Genomic DNA, 16,807 nt, shown 5'->3' on the forward strand with positions numbered 1-16,807 from the left:
TGTTGTGTTTTGCCAAAAACGTCTTCACTGACAACGCACTGTGAGCTGGGGCATTGTCTTGGTGAAGGATCCATGACTTTTTTCTCCACAAATCGTTCCGTTTTCTCCGTACTCGCTCACGTAGGGTAGCCAGGGCGCTAATGCAGTAATGCTGATTCACTGTTTGTCCCTCTGGTACCCAATCAATGTGCACAATCCCTTTGATGTCAAAAAAAACAATCATCATTTCCTTGAATTTCGATTTTGACATTCGTGCTTTTTTTTGTCGTGGAGAACCAGGAGTTTTCCAATGCATCGATTGGCGTTTAGTTTCGGGATCGTAAGTAAAAAACCACGATTCATCGCTAGTAATAACATTTTGTTAGAAGGTGGGATCACTTTCAATGTTTTCCAGGATGTCAGAACAAATCATTCTTCGGCGTTCCTTCTGTTCAATTGTGAGACACTTTGGAACCATTTTTGAACACACTTTGTTCATGTTGAAACTTTCATGAAGAATCTGCCTAACACTTTCCTTGTCAACTCCTGTTAACTCGACACTGCTCTGATTGTTAAACGGCGATCTTGTCGAACAAGTTTACCGATTTTTTCAATGTTGGCATCAGTTTTTGCTGACAATGGTCTGCCAGTGCGAGTGTCATCACTGGTGTCTTCGCGGCCATCTTTAAATCGTTTAAACCACTCAAACACTTGTGTTCGCGATAAACTATCATCGCCGTACACTTGTTGTAACATTACAAACGTTTCACTTGCAGATTTTCCTAGTTTGAAACAAAATTTGATGTTAACACGCTGTTCTTTCTGTACACTCAACATTTTCCGACGCACAGACAAAACGTCAACTACTTAAAACAGACGCCACGGGCAGACTGAGTGCAGGAGGCAGATGAAACTCGAGCAGTAGGCGGAGCGAGAGTCACGTGACAGGCCACGCGACTTTCAGCCTCATTGCATTCGTTTTATTGTTTCACCAGTACTAGTCCGGTTTTTTTCTAGCCACACCTCGTAGACAGTGAAGCATTGTCTGAGTAGGTCAGTATTACGACAAATCATCCGATTCCGGTTCTAAGTTCGGTACTATTTAGGATGACAAAAAAATGTTCAAATGTGTGTGAAATCTTATGGGACTTGACTGCTAAGGTCATCAGTCCCTAAGCTTACACACTACTTAACCTAAGTTATCCTAAGAACAAACACACACACCCATGCCCGAGGGAGGACTCGAACCTCCGCCGGGATCAGCCGCACAGGCCATGACTGCAGCGCCCTAGACCGCTCGGCTAATCCCACGCGGTTTAGGATGACGATCAAGTCTACAGAGGATGGGTAGTTTTTGTGACAAGATGAGCAAAAGATTACTCAAGGTTGCTCATGTTCACAGTGGGCGCAAGCTGGTGATCCAACAAATTTACACCTCTGACAGTGACATTTAACTTGAGCTGCGACGTGCTTTCGGCTGCATGGCTGCTCTCACCCTCTGAAAATCCTATAAAAAGCTAATCAAGATCTTTACTGATTTTATGAACTAAAGAAATGTCGTGTGACTAGCGCCTACCGTTGGGTAGACAGTTCGCCGGGTGTGAGTCTTTCGATTTGACGCCACTTCTGCGACTTGCGTGTCGTTGGGGATGAGACGATGATGATTGGGACAACACAACACACAGTCCCTGAGCGGAGAAAATCTCCGACCCAGCTGGGAATCAAACCCGGGCCCTTAGGATTGACATTCTGTCGCGCTGACCACTCAGCTACCGGGTGCGGGCATTTAATTAGCTGAAACTGTCCTATGTTTCTCATTAGGCGAGAAAACATGCACTCATCCCTAGGTTGGAAAGTATGGCGATATACACGTTCATAGATTTTATTTAATAAAATTGCAGCCAAATAGCCATATAGAGTTACTTCGCTTAACATTTTACATTTACATTTTACATTTTTGCATATTCATTTATCGATTTCACTCTTTTACTGCACAGTTCTGTGTGATATCGTTCACAGGCTTCGTTACACAGTTCACATACACATGTTGTGCTTGGGTCGTGATAAATTTTGTTTTTCAGATTAGATGATGAAAGCCGTGAATAGAAAGTCTAGTTACGACATGTCGCTGTTCGAAGTTTGGTGCTCTCCATGAGCGGTTCGTTATTGCTTTGGTGCCATAGAACTCCGGACATATTTTTTCTCGTTTGTCCTCCATGATCTTCAGTTGCTTTCTGGTGAGTGGCATCATATATTGAAGTTTGATGTCTTCAATTAGGAATGTCTCTCTCGCTAGCAGGTACACTAGTCTAGATCTTGTTGTCTTTGAGAGACCTAGTGCTCTTTTTAGATAGGTCGATTTTACCTTTTCTAGTCTTTCTAGATTTTTTTCTGTCAGGTGGTCCCATGTAACCTCCATCGTATAGGCCAGGATTGGCAATATTTTTGTGTTGAATAATTTCATGGCTGTTTCTAGACTGAGTAGGCGGATGTTTTTGATGTCCTGTATTTCTATTATTGCTTGGGCTGCACGTTCTGTTGTATGTTTTGTGAAGCATTTGGCTATTGGTTGCAATGTCACTGCTAGGTATTTAAAGTCTGATGAGATTTTTATTTTTTGTCCTCTGATGCTGATTTCCGCATTCTTGGGTGTTTTACCTCCTTTTCTGAAAATTACCATGTCTGACTTGGTTTTGTTTATGTGTAGTTTGTGTTCACTGCACCATTTGTCTATTTTCTCAATGATTCTCTGCAGCTTCTGTATATCTGTTGAACCTACGGCTATGTCGTCAGCGTATGCATATACATATACATCTTCTTCATTCTCTCCAATTCAGAGTACTTCTTCAGTGGCAAGAATGTACAGCAAAGGGCTCATTGGGTCACACTGTGACTCCGTTCGATTGCAGAATTGGCGTTCGAAAAAGAGAGGTTGTCTGATATTGTGATTAAGTTGTATTCGAGGATTGACTTGATTATTCTTGTTCATACGCTATCTTCTCCCATTGTGTTTTCCAGTTTTCGGACCATGAGATCTCTTTCCAGTAGGTCAAAGGCTTTGGTAAAGTCTATGAACACTGTGTAGAACATTTGTTTCTTTTGTAGCGCTTAGTCGATGTTGCTTAGAAGAAGCCTGACTGCCGCAAGTGTTTATCTTCCAGATCTGAAACCCGTTTGTCGTTCTGGGAGATGACTGTCCACAGAGGCTTGGATTTTTTGTGTTATATCTTTGAAAACATCTTTAATTGAGTATTTTCCAGGGCTATGCCTCTGTACTTGTTGGGTCCATTGGGTCTCCCTACCTTTGTAGAGAACTTTATTGTCGAGTGTCTCCATTGTGTCGGAATTCTTCCAAGTTCCAGGCATTTGTTAAATAGTTTGGTCCATACGTGTTGGAGGGCCTCTTTTGCATCTTTTACATGTTCATTACATATATATATATATATATATATATATATATATATATATATATATATATATATAATTGGGTCCTGCTGCTTTCTTGTTCTTCAGTGCATTTATTACTTCTTTCACATCTTCTTCATTTAGAGGTTCCCATATATTGTCTTTTTCCTTAGTTTGATGTTGTTTCTCTTTCTTTGGGGGTGTTTTGATACCTCGTTTGTTCAGTATCTTACTGAAGCGGTCTTCCCATTCCTTCAAGTCTATGTTTTTGTGTATGAGCCATTTTTCTTGGTCTTGCTGCTATGTATGGGTGTTTCTCTGCTTCATCCGCTTCTCTTTTTGCCTCTCTTTCTATGATTCTTTTTTCTTCTCTACTATAATTTTTTTGTAGATTCTCCTCTCTTCTGCATACAGTTTGTATGTTTCCTCGCCATGCTGGTTTCTTAATCTGTGGAGAATTCTTAGAACAGTGTTCCTTTTGCGGTAGCATTCAGCATCAAACCATCTTTTTGCTCTCCTTGTTTTTGGGTTTGTTTGTATCACTGCATTTTTTAGGAGGTCTTCTATTTGGTCTGTTGCTTTTTCAAGGTCTCCTTCCTCTATTAAAGTTTCTAATTGTGTTATTTTTTCTTGCTGGTTTGTTAATTTTTCTACATCAATTTTTCTTTGCGTGATTTGGTGGGTCTTTCTTGCTGGCGGTGACGTGATGATATTTATTTTTATCTTCACTGGAATGTGCTTTCGTATAGGAGTAATGGAGTCATGCCATATTGGTTGAATACTTCCTTCAATTTTTCCTCTTGTTAACGTGATTTCAATGGTGCTTTTCCCAATGTGCCATATGTATGTAGGTATCTGTCTATTGTTAATTAGGGAGAAACCGTCTTCTAGGGTTTCAATGACTAGTTTTGTTTTATAGTTTTCTGTGTCTATTCTGCAGTTGAGATCGCCCGCAATAATGGTGGGTTTGCTGTCGCATTGTTTGATGAGTGTGACTATTTTGTCAATTATTTCTACAGCATTTGTGTGCGGTTTAAAATAGGCTGCAATTATATTTATGTTTGCTGCTTCTACTAGCATACTATTTTCTTGTTTTATGATTTTTTTGGTGGGCGTCATCCAGGGTTTCAGTAGGATAGATATTCCTCCCATGGGTCATCCTCTTTCTCCCTTCTTTGCCATTAGCTGTCTATCAGGAAGGTTTCTGTTAGAACTGCAAGAGCCAAGTTTTGCAGAATGTCTGTTGGTGTTAGGTTAAGAGCACTTTTTACTCCCTCTGTATTCCACAAGGCTGCGTTTATTTCTTGCTCTTCTGGTTTTCTTCTTAGTATAGTAGAGCTTTGCTCTCTCTTCCCTTGATCGTCTTGGGAAACGAAATCAACGTACTTCTATGTTTTCTGGCCTGAATTCTGGTTCTTGTGTGATTTGTAGCTTTTCAATCGGAATGTCTACTTTGAAAGCTTTTTTGTCGCCCAGTGTGCGCGGTTCTTCACATTCTAGTAGTCCCACTATTCCGTTCTTGTTAAGGTATGTCACTACTGTAGCGGTTTTGGTGGTTCTCTTCAAGTTACCGATATATAGCCATGCTGTTGTTTCTGCTGCTTGCATTTCTTCGTCTTTTTTGTACCCATTATGGTTTTATTATTACTCTGGTTTCTTCTGTACCAGCTCCTCCCTACCACAGTACTCCAAGTTGGTTCCTCTAGTTCAATAACCTGATTTTGGGTTTTCTTATGTTGCTCATGTGCATTGATTAGGACTTGTAGCTGATTTTGTTGCTGGAGCAGAGGATTTCTGTATAGTGTCGTTCCCTCTGGTTTAACTTTGTTGTTGTATTTAGTTTATATGTTGTTTCCATCAGTTTTGGTTTTCTCTGGGTCTAGGTGGCTTTCCTTTTCTAGAGTTTTCTTTACTTGCTCCTTTATTAATATACCTAGTTGATTTTTTTTAGGAAATCAGTTATCTCCTCCACTTTATGCCTCAGTTCTCAGTTCTCCCATTTCCGTCTTTTTTTTTTTTTTTTTTTTTTTTTTTTTTTTTCCCAGAAGGCTATCCACACCGATGTGTCCGTTGAAGTTCTTCTCAGATCCTGTAGGAGTCTCTCCCGTCTGTCTCTGTCCGCTATGTGCTGTTTCCTGCGTTTCGCCAATAGATGTCGCTATGTGCCCAGCAGGCCACTGTCCGCTATGTGCTGTTTCTTGCGTTTCCCCAGTAGATTTCGCTAGTTGTCCAGCAGTGAAGCTGTCTTCTACCCCACTCGTCTTCTCTTGTTGGATGTTCCTAACCTCTCTTCTAGGATTTCTATTCTCATCCTTCCTTGCTTTTGTTTCGTTTTTCAAAGATTCTAAGCATTTTTTATTCCACTCACTGCCTCTAGTAAGTCGTTCTTTATTTCCTTCTTCATATATCCTCCTTCTTGTGCCACTTTTCCGATCATCACAAGAGCATTCTCAATAACATGCACTGCACTGTCGGCCATATTACTACTTACACGTTCATAGATGGAGCAGTGTAGTGATGGGGAGCTCGTGAATGAGTCGTTCAAATGAAAGCTTCACTTCAGTGATGTGTGAACTAACCACTCAATTTCAATGAACTGGTACTTCAAACTCTTCACAGATAGCACACTCCACACTTTTTTCTAGTTCACTCACTCTCTTCCCCTCTCCCTCTCCCACTACATCGGCGCTTCGTCACTCACTTCACTTCAGTCCTCCCTCTGTTGCCTGTCGACGAATCGCGCGGAGTTTGTGGGGAACGATAGGTTTACGACGGGTTGGGGCGGTGAGGGGCGAGGGGAAGGCAGCGTCAGCTGCTACGTGCAGTGTTGACATTACTCGTGATTATTTGTGCAGCTATACTTCGCGTCTACGGGTAGCCTACCGTTGGCAGCGCTTGCAGACAAATGAATATTAAAGATATAAACGAAGGGGCTGGCTGTGTGAGCACGCACAGCCAACATGAAAACAAAAGGGATTTTACCTGAAATCGTAACAATGACTACAGGTGACAGTTTACGTTTTAAATCTGGAGTGTTATTATTCTTAACAAAAATAAAATCTACAGGAAAACTTCTGAATAATTACTTAACGTAGGTATATAGACTGTGAAAATACTCATTCTATTTTGGATTAAATTTTACAAGGAACATAAAATTGGACTGCATTTCGTTGGTAGCCCTATTTTTCAGTTCATGAATACAACAAATAATATTTCATTTGGCAAATAAAGACTTTTTTGGACTCTTCATGGGAAAATTTCGAGCAAGATTAAATGTAATACCTTCCTTATATGTGACAGGCTTCTCTGTTTATCTTTCCTTTGTCCCCTTCGACCATGCTCTATTTAAGTTAACTCAGACGCTGTAAGAGCGTAAAACGTTGCGTGCACGTTACTGCATAGTTCGGCCATCTGTTGGTAAAATTATGAAGTATTACGAAGCTTCATTGTACGAGCGAGGCGAAGCGAGCGTAGCAGCGGCTGAGCGGCGAACTGGGCAACTTCGACAGGCTTCCGTACTTCACGAATGAACTACTTCATTTGAATGCTTCACGGCAAAGAGTGAAATGAATGAAGTAGTTCACTGGAATGAACGAGTTCGACCCATCTCTAGAGCAGTGTGTATACTTCAACGCCCTCTCAGTTCTCGCAGGAACAATTAACTACACGGCTGTTTCGTTTCTCCACTATCGGAACTCAATGACTCTTCAGCTAATTTCTAGCTGAATGTCAGCCAAAGTGAATGCAGTGTTCACACAAAAATTCCTCTTTTGGCGTTGTATAGAGCGTGTTGCGCCCTGGTCTACACTTGATATTGGTTCAGAGGAGAGTCCTCAAAGTTTTAGTACTGTGTCTTTCGTAGCTGTCCCCCACCTGTGTCCTTTCATGCTTCGTGTCACGGCTTTTTCAGACCAATGGGAGTGTTCCTTTCATCTTGTGGAAACTACCCCGCCAATCGCAAAGGGCCTACCTTTAAGCTGCGTTGAAATATCACCCCTTTTACTACTTTCAAGTTTATTTCAGCCAATCGGACATTTTGTGCCCGCTCCTGACGCCTAATAGTTACACGCATACGCCACGAGAGCTCCACAGGCCTTTCACATGATCAACTGTGTCTCTAGCCTGTTTGTATCCATCTGGAAATTCCCCAATGCAGTTTTCTAAAGAATTTCTCTGTCGCAAGCAGTGCTGGGCTGCTATCTGCTCCCCTCGATGTATCGCCCGGCACGTTCGTTGTCTCTCTCGCCACGGGTCACCAACCGCTGTTAGAAGCCTTTAGTTGTATGTGGGCCATGACAGCGCAACTCGCATCTGCTCCCAAATTAAAATATTTCTTCCAGCAGCTTCTTTCACCTTTTGCTCATTGACATGCAGGATTTGGGTTCGGTGTGACAATACTGTCGAATTGAGTGTCATCCCTTTGCATTACATACTGTATGTTTTGATAGGCAAATGTGCTCACTACCGCCGAAGTACATCAGACTTGTTATGACATATAAACTCTCATGTAAGGTGCGTAATTAACATTCATTCAAGCTGCCACCTTACAGTGCCAAGAAGATCGTCACCATATCTGTTTCCTTCTTTAAGAAACTCACAAATTCATCACATTTTATGATCAATGCTGCTAATTTTCAGTTGGTGCACTTTAGGTTATACATTGCTGTGTACAATATGTATAACATTTTGAAATAAGTTCTTATGATTGCAAAAGAACTACACTCTTTCCCACTAGTGAAGATTCGTTTAGCAATATTATATATAATTTCAAAATGTAAAAACTAATAATATCTTAGTAAGTTAATGCACATCCCACACTTAGCACAGGAAGCAGAGAATTTGCATGCACTCAGTTCGGGTGGGGCTGTGCAAGACTGCATCCCATATGATTGATTCTAGGTGGAGTGCATGCAGGCTCACAGCTGGAGTGAGTGAAGACTGCAAGGACTGTTTTAAATTGCGCTGTACCATCATTTATAAAAGAGGAAAAATTTTATTCTGTGGCTAACACCAGTACTAACATGTAGGGCAATGTACAGTGGAAATAGTCTTTTCAGTGACTGCTTGCTGACAAGAAAGGACAACTAGAAAAATTCATGAAGTATCAGTTGAAGACCTTGTACATGTGTCACATCTGAACCACAAATAACGGACACAAATTGTACCACTGTAAAAATCACAAAAAGAGAATCTGGCAACAACGTCATGATCTCTAGCAACTGGAGATTCTTTACGACTTTGATCTACGTATTCAAGATATCCAAAGTATATCAACGATTGTCCTCGTCGTTTGTGAATTGTTCTTCACTTATACGTTTTTGCAGTTGACACCACTGGATACTCACTGTTAATAATCAATTTTTTTCATGCTAAAGTAACACATAATATATTTACTTCCAAAGTGGCACAGTTTCGGGTTTCTTTGTAGAAATAAATGTACATGACCTCGGCTTGCAATCAAATGTGATGCATATTCTGTCAGCAGAAAATTGCAGATTTGCACTTCACCAACACATTGTTGAACTTCGACACATTTTGGCTTTCCCAGGACTGATAGTCATCCTCGACACCACCAGTGAAATATGCTTATTCACACACGAAATAAGCCAGCACCTACCATCAGTAATAAATTCTGTCAACTACTTTTTGCATGAATTGGTGATGCAACAAGTAAATGTCTGGTTTATAAGACGATTTTCAGTGAATGAAGGAATATTTCCAGATAGTGCAGTTGAGGCCAAAGCATATTTTCTTGACTGAGCGAAGTGGCGTAGTGGTTAGCACGCTGGACTCGTATTCGGGAGGACGACGGTTCAATCCCATGCTCAGCCACCCTGATTTAGGTTTTCCGTGATTTCCCTAAATCGCTCCAGGCAAATGCTGGGATGGTTCCTTCGAAAGGACATGGCCGACTTCCTTCCCACTCCTTCCCTAATGCGATGAGACCGATGACCTCGCCGTTTGGTCTCCTCCCCCAAAACAACCCAACCCATAATTTCTTGGACTAGTTGGAAACAATATACTAGAAACAGATTTCTCTAAAAGACAACTAGCAATGTTATGAGAAACATAGGCGATGAGTATCCATTACTACCGAAAAAGTCTTAAGAATACTGATTCCATTCGCCACAACTTATAGGTATGATAGTTGGTCTGCAACTATGGTGGCGATCAAAACAAAAACAAGAAACAGATTGACCTTGGAACACAATTGATCATGTACATTGACCGACAAGCAATGTACACGTAGAACAGATTGCTAGAAATAAGCAATACCAATCATCTTATTGACTTCAATTATTTCTTTACTTAACATAACACATACATAAACATTCAAGTTTTATTTGTGGAATGTTAATGAAATATTATGTATTTCTCCGTAATTTAAAAGAAAGATTTTTTATCCATTTAAACATTAGTTAGATACTAAGCTGTGTTGGGCTATTGGCTCGTTAAGGGTTAATGGTGTCAAAAAAGTTGGGAACCACTGAGCCAGGCACTTGCAACTTTCAGCATAGGTCAGAACTGGATGACAACACAATATTAATTCTCGTTCTCATCTGGTGTGTGGTAGAGTGGTACAGAAGGTTGCACTGCTGTTTCCCCTTTTCCTGTTCCAGTTACGAATAGTTCAGAGGAAGAAGCTATGTGTGAGTTCGAACCTCTCTCATTTTTACCTTCACGATCTTTTCGCGAGACATATGTAGGAGAAAGCAATATATTGGCTGAGTGAGGTGAAGAGAGATTGAAATAAACCTGCCACATTACCATGAGCAAGACAATTCCATCTGAGGCACATTTAATACAATTTAGCTGTAATTCTATCTCGCTCTTCCTATCAGTGGCTGGCCACATACTGACTAGTCTTTCTTCTAGAGCTGGCTTCGTGCTCTCCCACCTTTCTATTGGCGGGTTCGCCTCCCAGGCATAGAGGGACTTCTTTCCACCTTTTCCTATCATTTACGATTCTAAAAGCGGTAAGCATGAACCAGCTATGTTCCACAGTTACCTCATACACTTCACGTACAAAAGAACGTAGACATCTCAGAAACGTTCAGTAAAATATACAAATGTGAAACATACAAAAATTAAAAAAAAACAGCAACAACTATATATATATATATATATATATATATATATATATATATATATATATATATGTCTGATATGAAGTGTTGTCAGATATATTCGGTATAGGTGTTACACGCTCGCACTACTTTTGTGGCCATTGATTTAGCACCTAATTTGGTTGTCACAAAGGTCGTGATTAGCAACAGTAATGTACCTAATTTCTACCAGGCCATGACTCACGGGTGACGACAAGCATGGGATAGATTTTGTTAACAATGGGATGAGTCTAGTGCTGAGTCAGTACATACAGGGTGTTTCAAAAATGACCGGTATATTTGAAACGGCAATAAAAACTAAACGAGCAGCGATAGAAATACACCGTTTGTTGCAATATGCTTGGGACAACAGTACATTTTCAGGCGGACAAACTTTAGAAATTACAGTAGTTACAATTTTCAACAACAGATGGCGCTGCAAGTGATGTGAAAGATATAGACGACAACACAGTCTGTGGGTGCGCCATTCTGTACGTCGTCTTTCTGCTGTAAGCGTGTGCTGTTCACAACGTGCAAGTGTGCTGTGGACAACATGGTTTATTCCTTAGAACAGAGGATTTTTCTGGTGTTGGAATTCCACCGCCTAGAACACAGTGTTGTTGCAACAAGACGAAGTTTTCAACGGAGGTTTAATGTAACCAAAGGACCGAAAAGCGATACAATAAAGGATCTGTTTGAAAAATTTCAACGGACTGGGAACGTGACGGATGAACGTGCTGGAAAGGTAGGGCGACCGCGTACGGCAACCACAGAGGGCAACGAGCAGCTAGTGCAGCAGGTGATCCAACAGCGGCCTCGGGTTTCCGTTCGCCATGTTGCAGCTGTGGTCCAAATGACGCCAACGTATAGTTTATTTGAAAAATGCTACAACGTATCGTCTCATGCGCCAGAGTTTACACCTTTATCCATACAAAATTCAAACGCGGCAACCCCTCAGCGCCGCTACCATTGCTGCACGAGAGACATTCGCTAACGATATAGTGCACAGGATTGATGACGGCGATATGCATGTGGGCAGCATTTGGTTTACTGACGAAGCTTATTTTTACCTGGACGGCTTCGTCAATAAACAGAACTGGCGCATATGGGGAACCGAAAAGCCCCATGTTGCAGTCCCATTGTCCCTGCATCCTCAAAACGTACTGGTCTGGGCCGCCATTTCTTCCAAAGGAATCATTGGCCCATTTTTTCAGATCCGAAACAATTACTGCATCACGCTATCTGGACATTCTTCGTGAATTTGTGGCAGTACAAACTGCCTTAGACGACACTGCGAACACCTCGTGGTTTATGCAAGATGGTGCCCGGCCACATCGCACGGCCGACGTCTTTAATTTCCTGAATGAATATTTCGATGATCGTGTGATTGCTTTGGGCTATCCGAAACATACAGGAGGCGGCGTGGATTGGCCTCCCTATTCGCCAGACATGAACCCCTGTGACTTCTTTCTGTGGGGACACTTGAAAGACCAGGTGTACCGCCAGAATCCAGAAACAATTGAACAGCTGAAGCAGTACATCTCATCTGCATGTGAAGCCATTCCGCCACACACGTTGTCAAAGGTTTCGTATAATTTCATTCAGACACTACGCCATATTATTGCTATGCATGGTGGATATGTGGAAAATATCGTACTATAGAGTTTCCCAGACCGCAGCGCCATCTGTTGTTGACAATTGTAACTACTGTAATTTCGAAAGTTTGTCTGCCTGAAAATGTACTGTTGTCCCAAGCATATTGCAACAAACGGTGTATTTCTATCGCTGCTCGTTTAGTTTGTATTGCCGTTTCAAATATACCGGTCATTTTTGAAACACCCTGTAATTTCACTGGCGTTTACGAGACCTAGAGCTGCAAAATACAGCAGAAATTCCGAGGGACGTGAGTATTTACCTGCTGTATGATCAGCGATTTAGTGGCAAATAGTTCCACCATCCACCATCACTCACTCTCCCTTGTTCTCGGACTTCTTTCTGTTTCTATTGTTTCTTCCTTGATCTCACTGCTGTTTGTCTTATTGTCCCCTCAGTCTCTGCAAAACCTTTTCATTTCTTTTCTCTCCTTACCAATTTATCAGTGCTTCCACTTTATCCCACCTACACTACCTTCTCGTTTCATTTATGCTCTTGGTTAAGGCTTTCAGCCAGTCCAACTACATATTTTACCTCCATTATTCAATAATTGATCGTTTCCAGTCTATATTAATTTATAGTCTCAAAGGTCTTTTATTTTTTCGTTGTGTTGTACGTGACACTAGAAACATTGAAACGATTACTTCTTTAGAGAAGACATCAACAATGTGTTCAGAAACTTTACCATTTGTACCCCATTTGCTGTGAATTTTGTATCTATTCAAAAGGCTAATATTATGAAATTCCTATAATGCCTTCAGGAAATTCATGAAAATCTAACATTAAAAATTTTATCCCCATTGGTGAAACAGTTTATAGTTTATTTGAAAAATGCTACAACTATCAGTGAGAGATATACATTCTATTTCTAAATACTTATATAATAAACGAATAATAAAACATATGAAGGACAGCCATAAAGTTCTAGTACGACTTCAAGCAAGTAAACTTGTATGATAAACTTCTTGCTTGTTTGCAGGCGTCTGAGATCCTTGTCACACAATATTGCAGGCCCTGACACACAGATGACGGTGAGGACGGGATATATTGCGTCAACAACAAAATGACTGTAGTGCTGAATCAGTGACATCGTTCGATCGGTGTTTACAAGACCTAAAGCTGCAGCATAAGGTAGAAATTCAGAGGGATATGGGTACATACCAACCATACAATCAGCTATTTAGTAGTAAATAGTTCCACCATTCACTATCAATCACTATCCATTGTTCTGGGACTACCAGCTCTGCAACTCCTTTCCATTTCTTCCGCTTTATCCCATCCACACTACCTTCTCGCTTCACTTACTCTCGCGGTTGAAACCTTCAGCCAGTCCAACTACAACACTTGAGTAGCCAACAGCTCATCGGTATGTTGCACTTACCTACCATCATACATGTGAGTAATACGTTGGACATAAGCTTTGTCCTCAACTATTCACTTCTAAGCTTCTGCAGTTCGTCACCTTTAGAATAATACTTCAAACACATTATCAAAGTGCGACCTTACTTCTAGGACGTTAGTAGCAGCATATGTGCTTAGACAAACCTTACTGGAGCACACACATCACACGACTGCCTTGTTCAATCTTCTCACAGTGATGTGTCTCGCCACTGCTCATGATTTCTGGTCGCAATGACATCCGATCCCCACTGTTTAACAAATATTCATTCTCCTTGTAAGTCTTTCATTCTCCTAAATTCCCATCCATGGAGACATATTCTAAACCTCCCTTCGTTTAATACTGTGACTTCACTACTGGATCCTGTAATAAGACATATGGTGGACTATTTTACGAGAGTCGCTCAATAAATAATGCCCCACATTTCTTTCTCAGAAAATATTTACTGTCAAGAGTCTTAATTTGATGACAATATACATAAACATGTCTTGTCCATGATCTATTTTTCTATTTACGCTTAGCGATGTTTTCACTGCAAGACTGACACTCTCGTCATCTTCAAAGTGTGCTCCCCATAGAGAATATTTAAGCAGCCCAAAGAGATGGAAGTCTGAGGGTGCCAGTACTGGACTGTAGAGTGGATGAGGCAATGATGTCCAGTGGCTGTGATGGGACCTCCCAAGAGTGGCTGATCATGGAGCTCTGTTTCTGTATTTTCTGAGGCTGTAACTTTCTTTACCCATCGCTCAATTGTACTCCTATCAACTTCAGCATCGCTATACACTGCACACAAACGTTTATGGTTGTTTACCACAGTTTCTTTTTCTGCACACAGGAGTTCAATAACAGCATGCTTGTAACGTGAATCGTGTGTAGACGCCATTTTGACGCTGTACTTCGGCTCTGCCATCTGCCAGAACGCCAGAACGGTTCGAAACTTCACAGACGTAGAGAACAAACATCCAATATGAAGCAAGTTTGTCTATGTATATTAATGGCTTTTTTAAAAAAAAATGTGGGTCATTACTTATTGAACGACCCTCGTACTTCAGGTTGGGTCCACTTAGGGACTTGTCCATCTGAACCAAAGTGAAGGGATGTTCGCCTACAAGAACTGCGCCCTAACTTTCTGGTTATGACCCTTCTCTGTATCCCTGCGCCTGCTTCTATCGTTTCCAGGCCCACTCGCTCTGTCTGCCGTGCTGACCAGCAGTACTGGAGGCCACCGTCCGCACCTGGCCCTGACTGTGCTGTCCGGCCACCCCACGCTCCAGCTTTCTCTGACTCAATTCAGTCAGGCTTGACTTAATTAAAACTTAAATATCTATGCTCTCTGTATTCCAATTGATATGGTGTTTTACTGTCAGTCTTGTAATCTTTTTTTATTTATTTATTACTTGTCATTAGCCGACATGTGTTGAAATAGACAGTTTTGACATTACATTTGATAGTGAATCTAAAATTGGGAAGCTATGTACATTCAGATTGCATTACATGAGGATAAAGAGTTATTCTCTACATTATAATTCCTTAACATCGTAGTTACTCTCTACTGCAAAAAATGGTTCAAATGTCTCTGAGAACTATGGAACTTAACATCGATGGTCATCAGTCCCCTAGAACTTAGAACTACTTAAACCTAACTAACCTAAGGACATCACACAACATCCAGTCATCAAGAGGCAAGGAAATTCCCTGACCCCGCCGGGAATCGAAGCCGGGAACTCTCTACTACATTCCAATTCCTTAACATCATAGTTACTCTCTACTACATTCCAATTCCTTTACATCATAGTTACTCTCACTCTCTACTACATTCCAATTCCTTTACATCATAGATACACTTATCAGTTAACAATTTGTGCAGCTGCTTCTTGAAGGCATCACCTTGTAGGTCTTTCAGTGATGGTGGTAACTTGTTATATAATTTTAATCCTGTTTGTTTCAAGCTACTTTGGACCTTAGACAGCCTAGTAAAGTCTACATCAAGATTGTTTTTGTATCTGGTATCATGTGAATGAACATCTGTTCTGGAAGGTAAGGTATGTATTTGCTTTTTATGGGAAGAATACACGTTTTTATATACAGAGAAGGTAATGTTAAGATGTTAAGTTCCTTAAAGTGTTTTCGACATGATTCTTGGCTTTTAATACCTGTAATTGCTCTAATTGCTTTCTTCTACCACATGAACACTGTCTGAGCACCAGATGAGTTGCCCCATAATTTTATTCCGTACTGTAAGTGAGATTCAAAGAAGGCATAATAAGAAGATAAAAGTTGTTTTCTGCTGTTTTTAGCTTCCTTAACAAAAAGACTACTCTAGATAGTCTGGTACATAACAGTCCCGTGTGGGTGTTCCATGTTAATTTTGGGTCCAGGTGGATTCCTAGAAGTCCTACAGAGTCAGACTCATTTAATTTTTCCTGTAGATTGTGCAAGAAGAAATACATAGTTTCAGTCTTGCTACTGTTGAGTGTCAGCTTGTTACTGTGGAGCCATATGGCAGACTTTTCAAGCATTACTTTTGTATGTTTCTTCACTTCCTCCAATTTGTTATCCGAGGTAATCAGGGTTGTGTCATAGGCATATATTATTGACTTGTGAAGCATGAAAGTAGGCAAGTCATGCATGTATACCAGGAAGAGAAAAGGTCCAAGCACTGAGCCTTGTGGCACGCCTCTTACAACTGGTAGGGCATTTGATTGCTGGATATTTACTATAACTACCTGAGTTCTGTTCGTCAGGTATGATCTGATTAGTGTCAGTTCGTTATTTTTGACACCATAGCTCTCTAGTTTATTTATTAGTATTTCATGAGATACAGTTTCAAATGCTTTACTCAGATCTAGTAGTACAGCACAAGTGATGGAATTGTTCTCGAAGCCATCAAGTATGTCTGTCACAAGAGTTTCTATTGCATTTATTGTAGACAATCCTGGCCTAAAACCAAAGAGCGAGGAGGAAAAAAGATTTTGTTCAGTTCCTGCAAAGTTGGTAATGGAATTGCAAGTTTCCGTCTGTTGCCAATAGTGGTCACGTGGGTTCTGCCGGACACAATCGTTCCCGCCCACTGAGCCACGCCTCCAGCGGCTCAGGATTACGAGCGCCCTCTGTCGCCACGATACACAATGGCCGGCAGCAGCCACTTGGCTCCACTTGCACTCACGAGTCTCGTTGCTACAGTGCCATTCTTCGTGTTTTAGTTCAGTGAGCCTCTTCCTTATTCATATTATGGTATCTGGACTCTGTTTCTTGCTGTATTATA

This window comes from Schistocerca nitens, chromosome 6 (genome assembly GCF_023898315.1).
Source record: "Schistocerca nitens isolate TAMUIC-IGC-003100 chromosome 6, iqSchNite1.1, whole genome shotgun sequence".
Lineage (NCBI taxonomy): Eukaryota > Metazoa > Arthropoda > Insecta > Orthoptera > Acrididae > Schistocerca > Schistocerca nitens.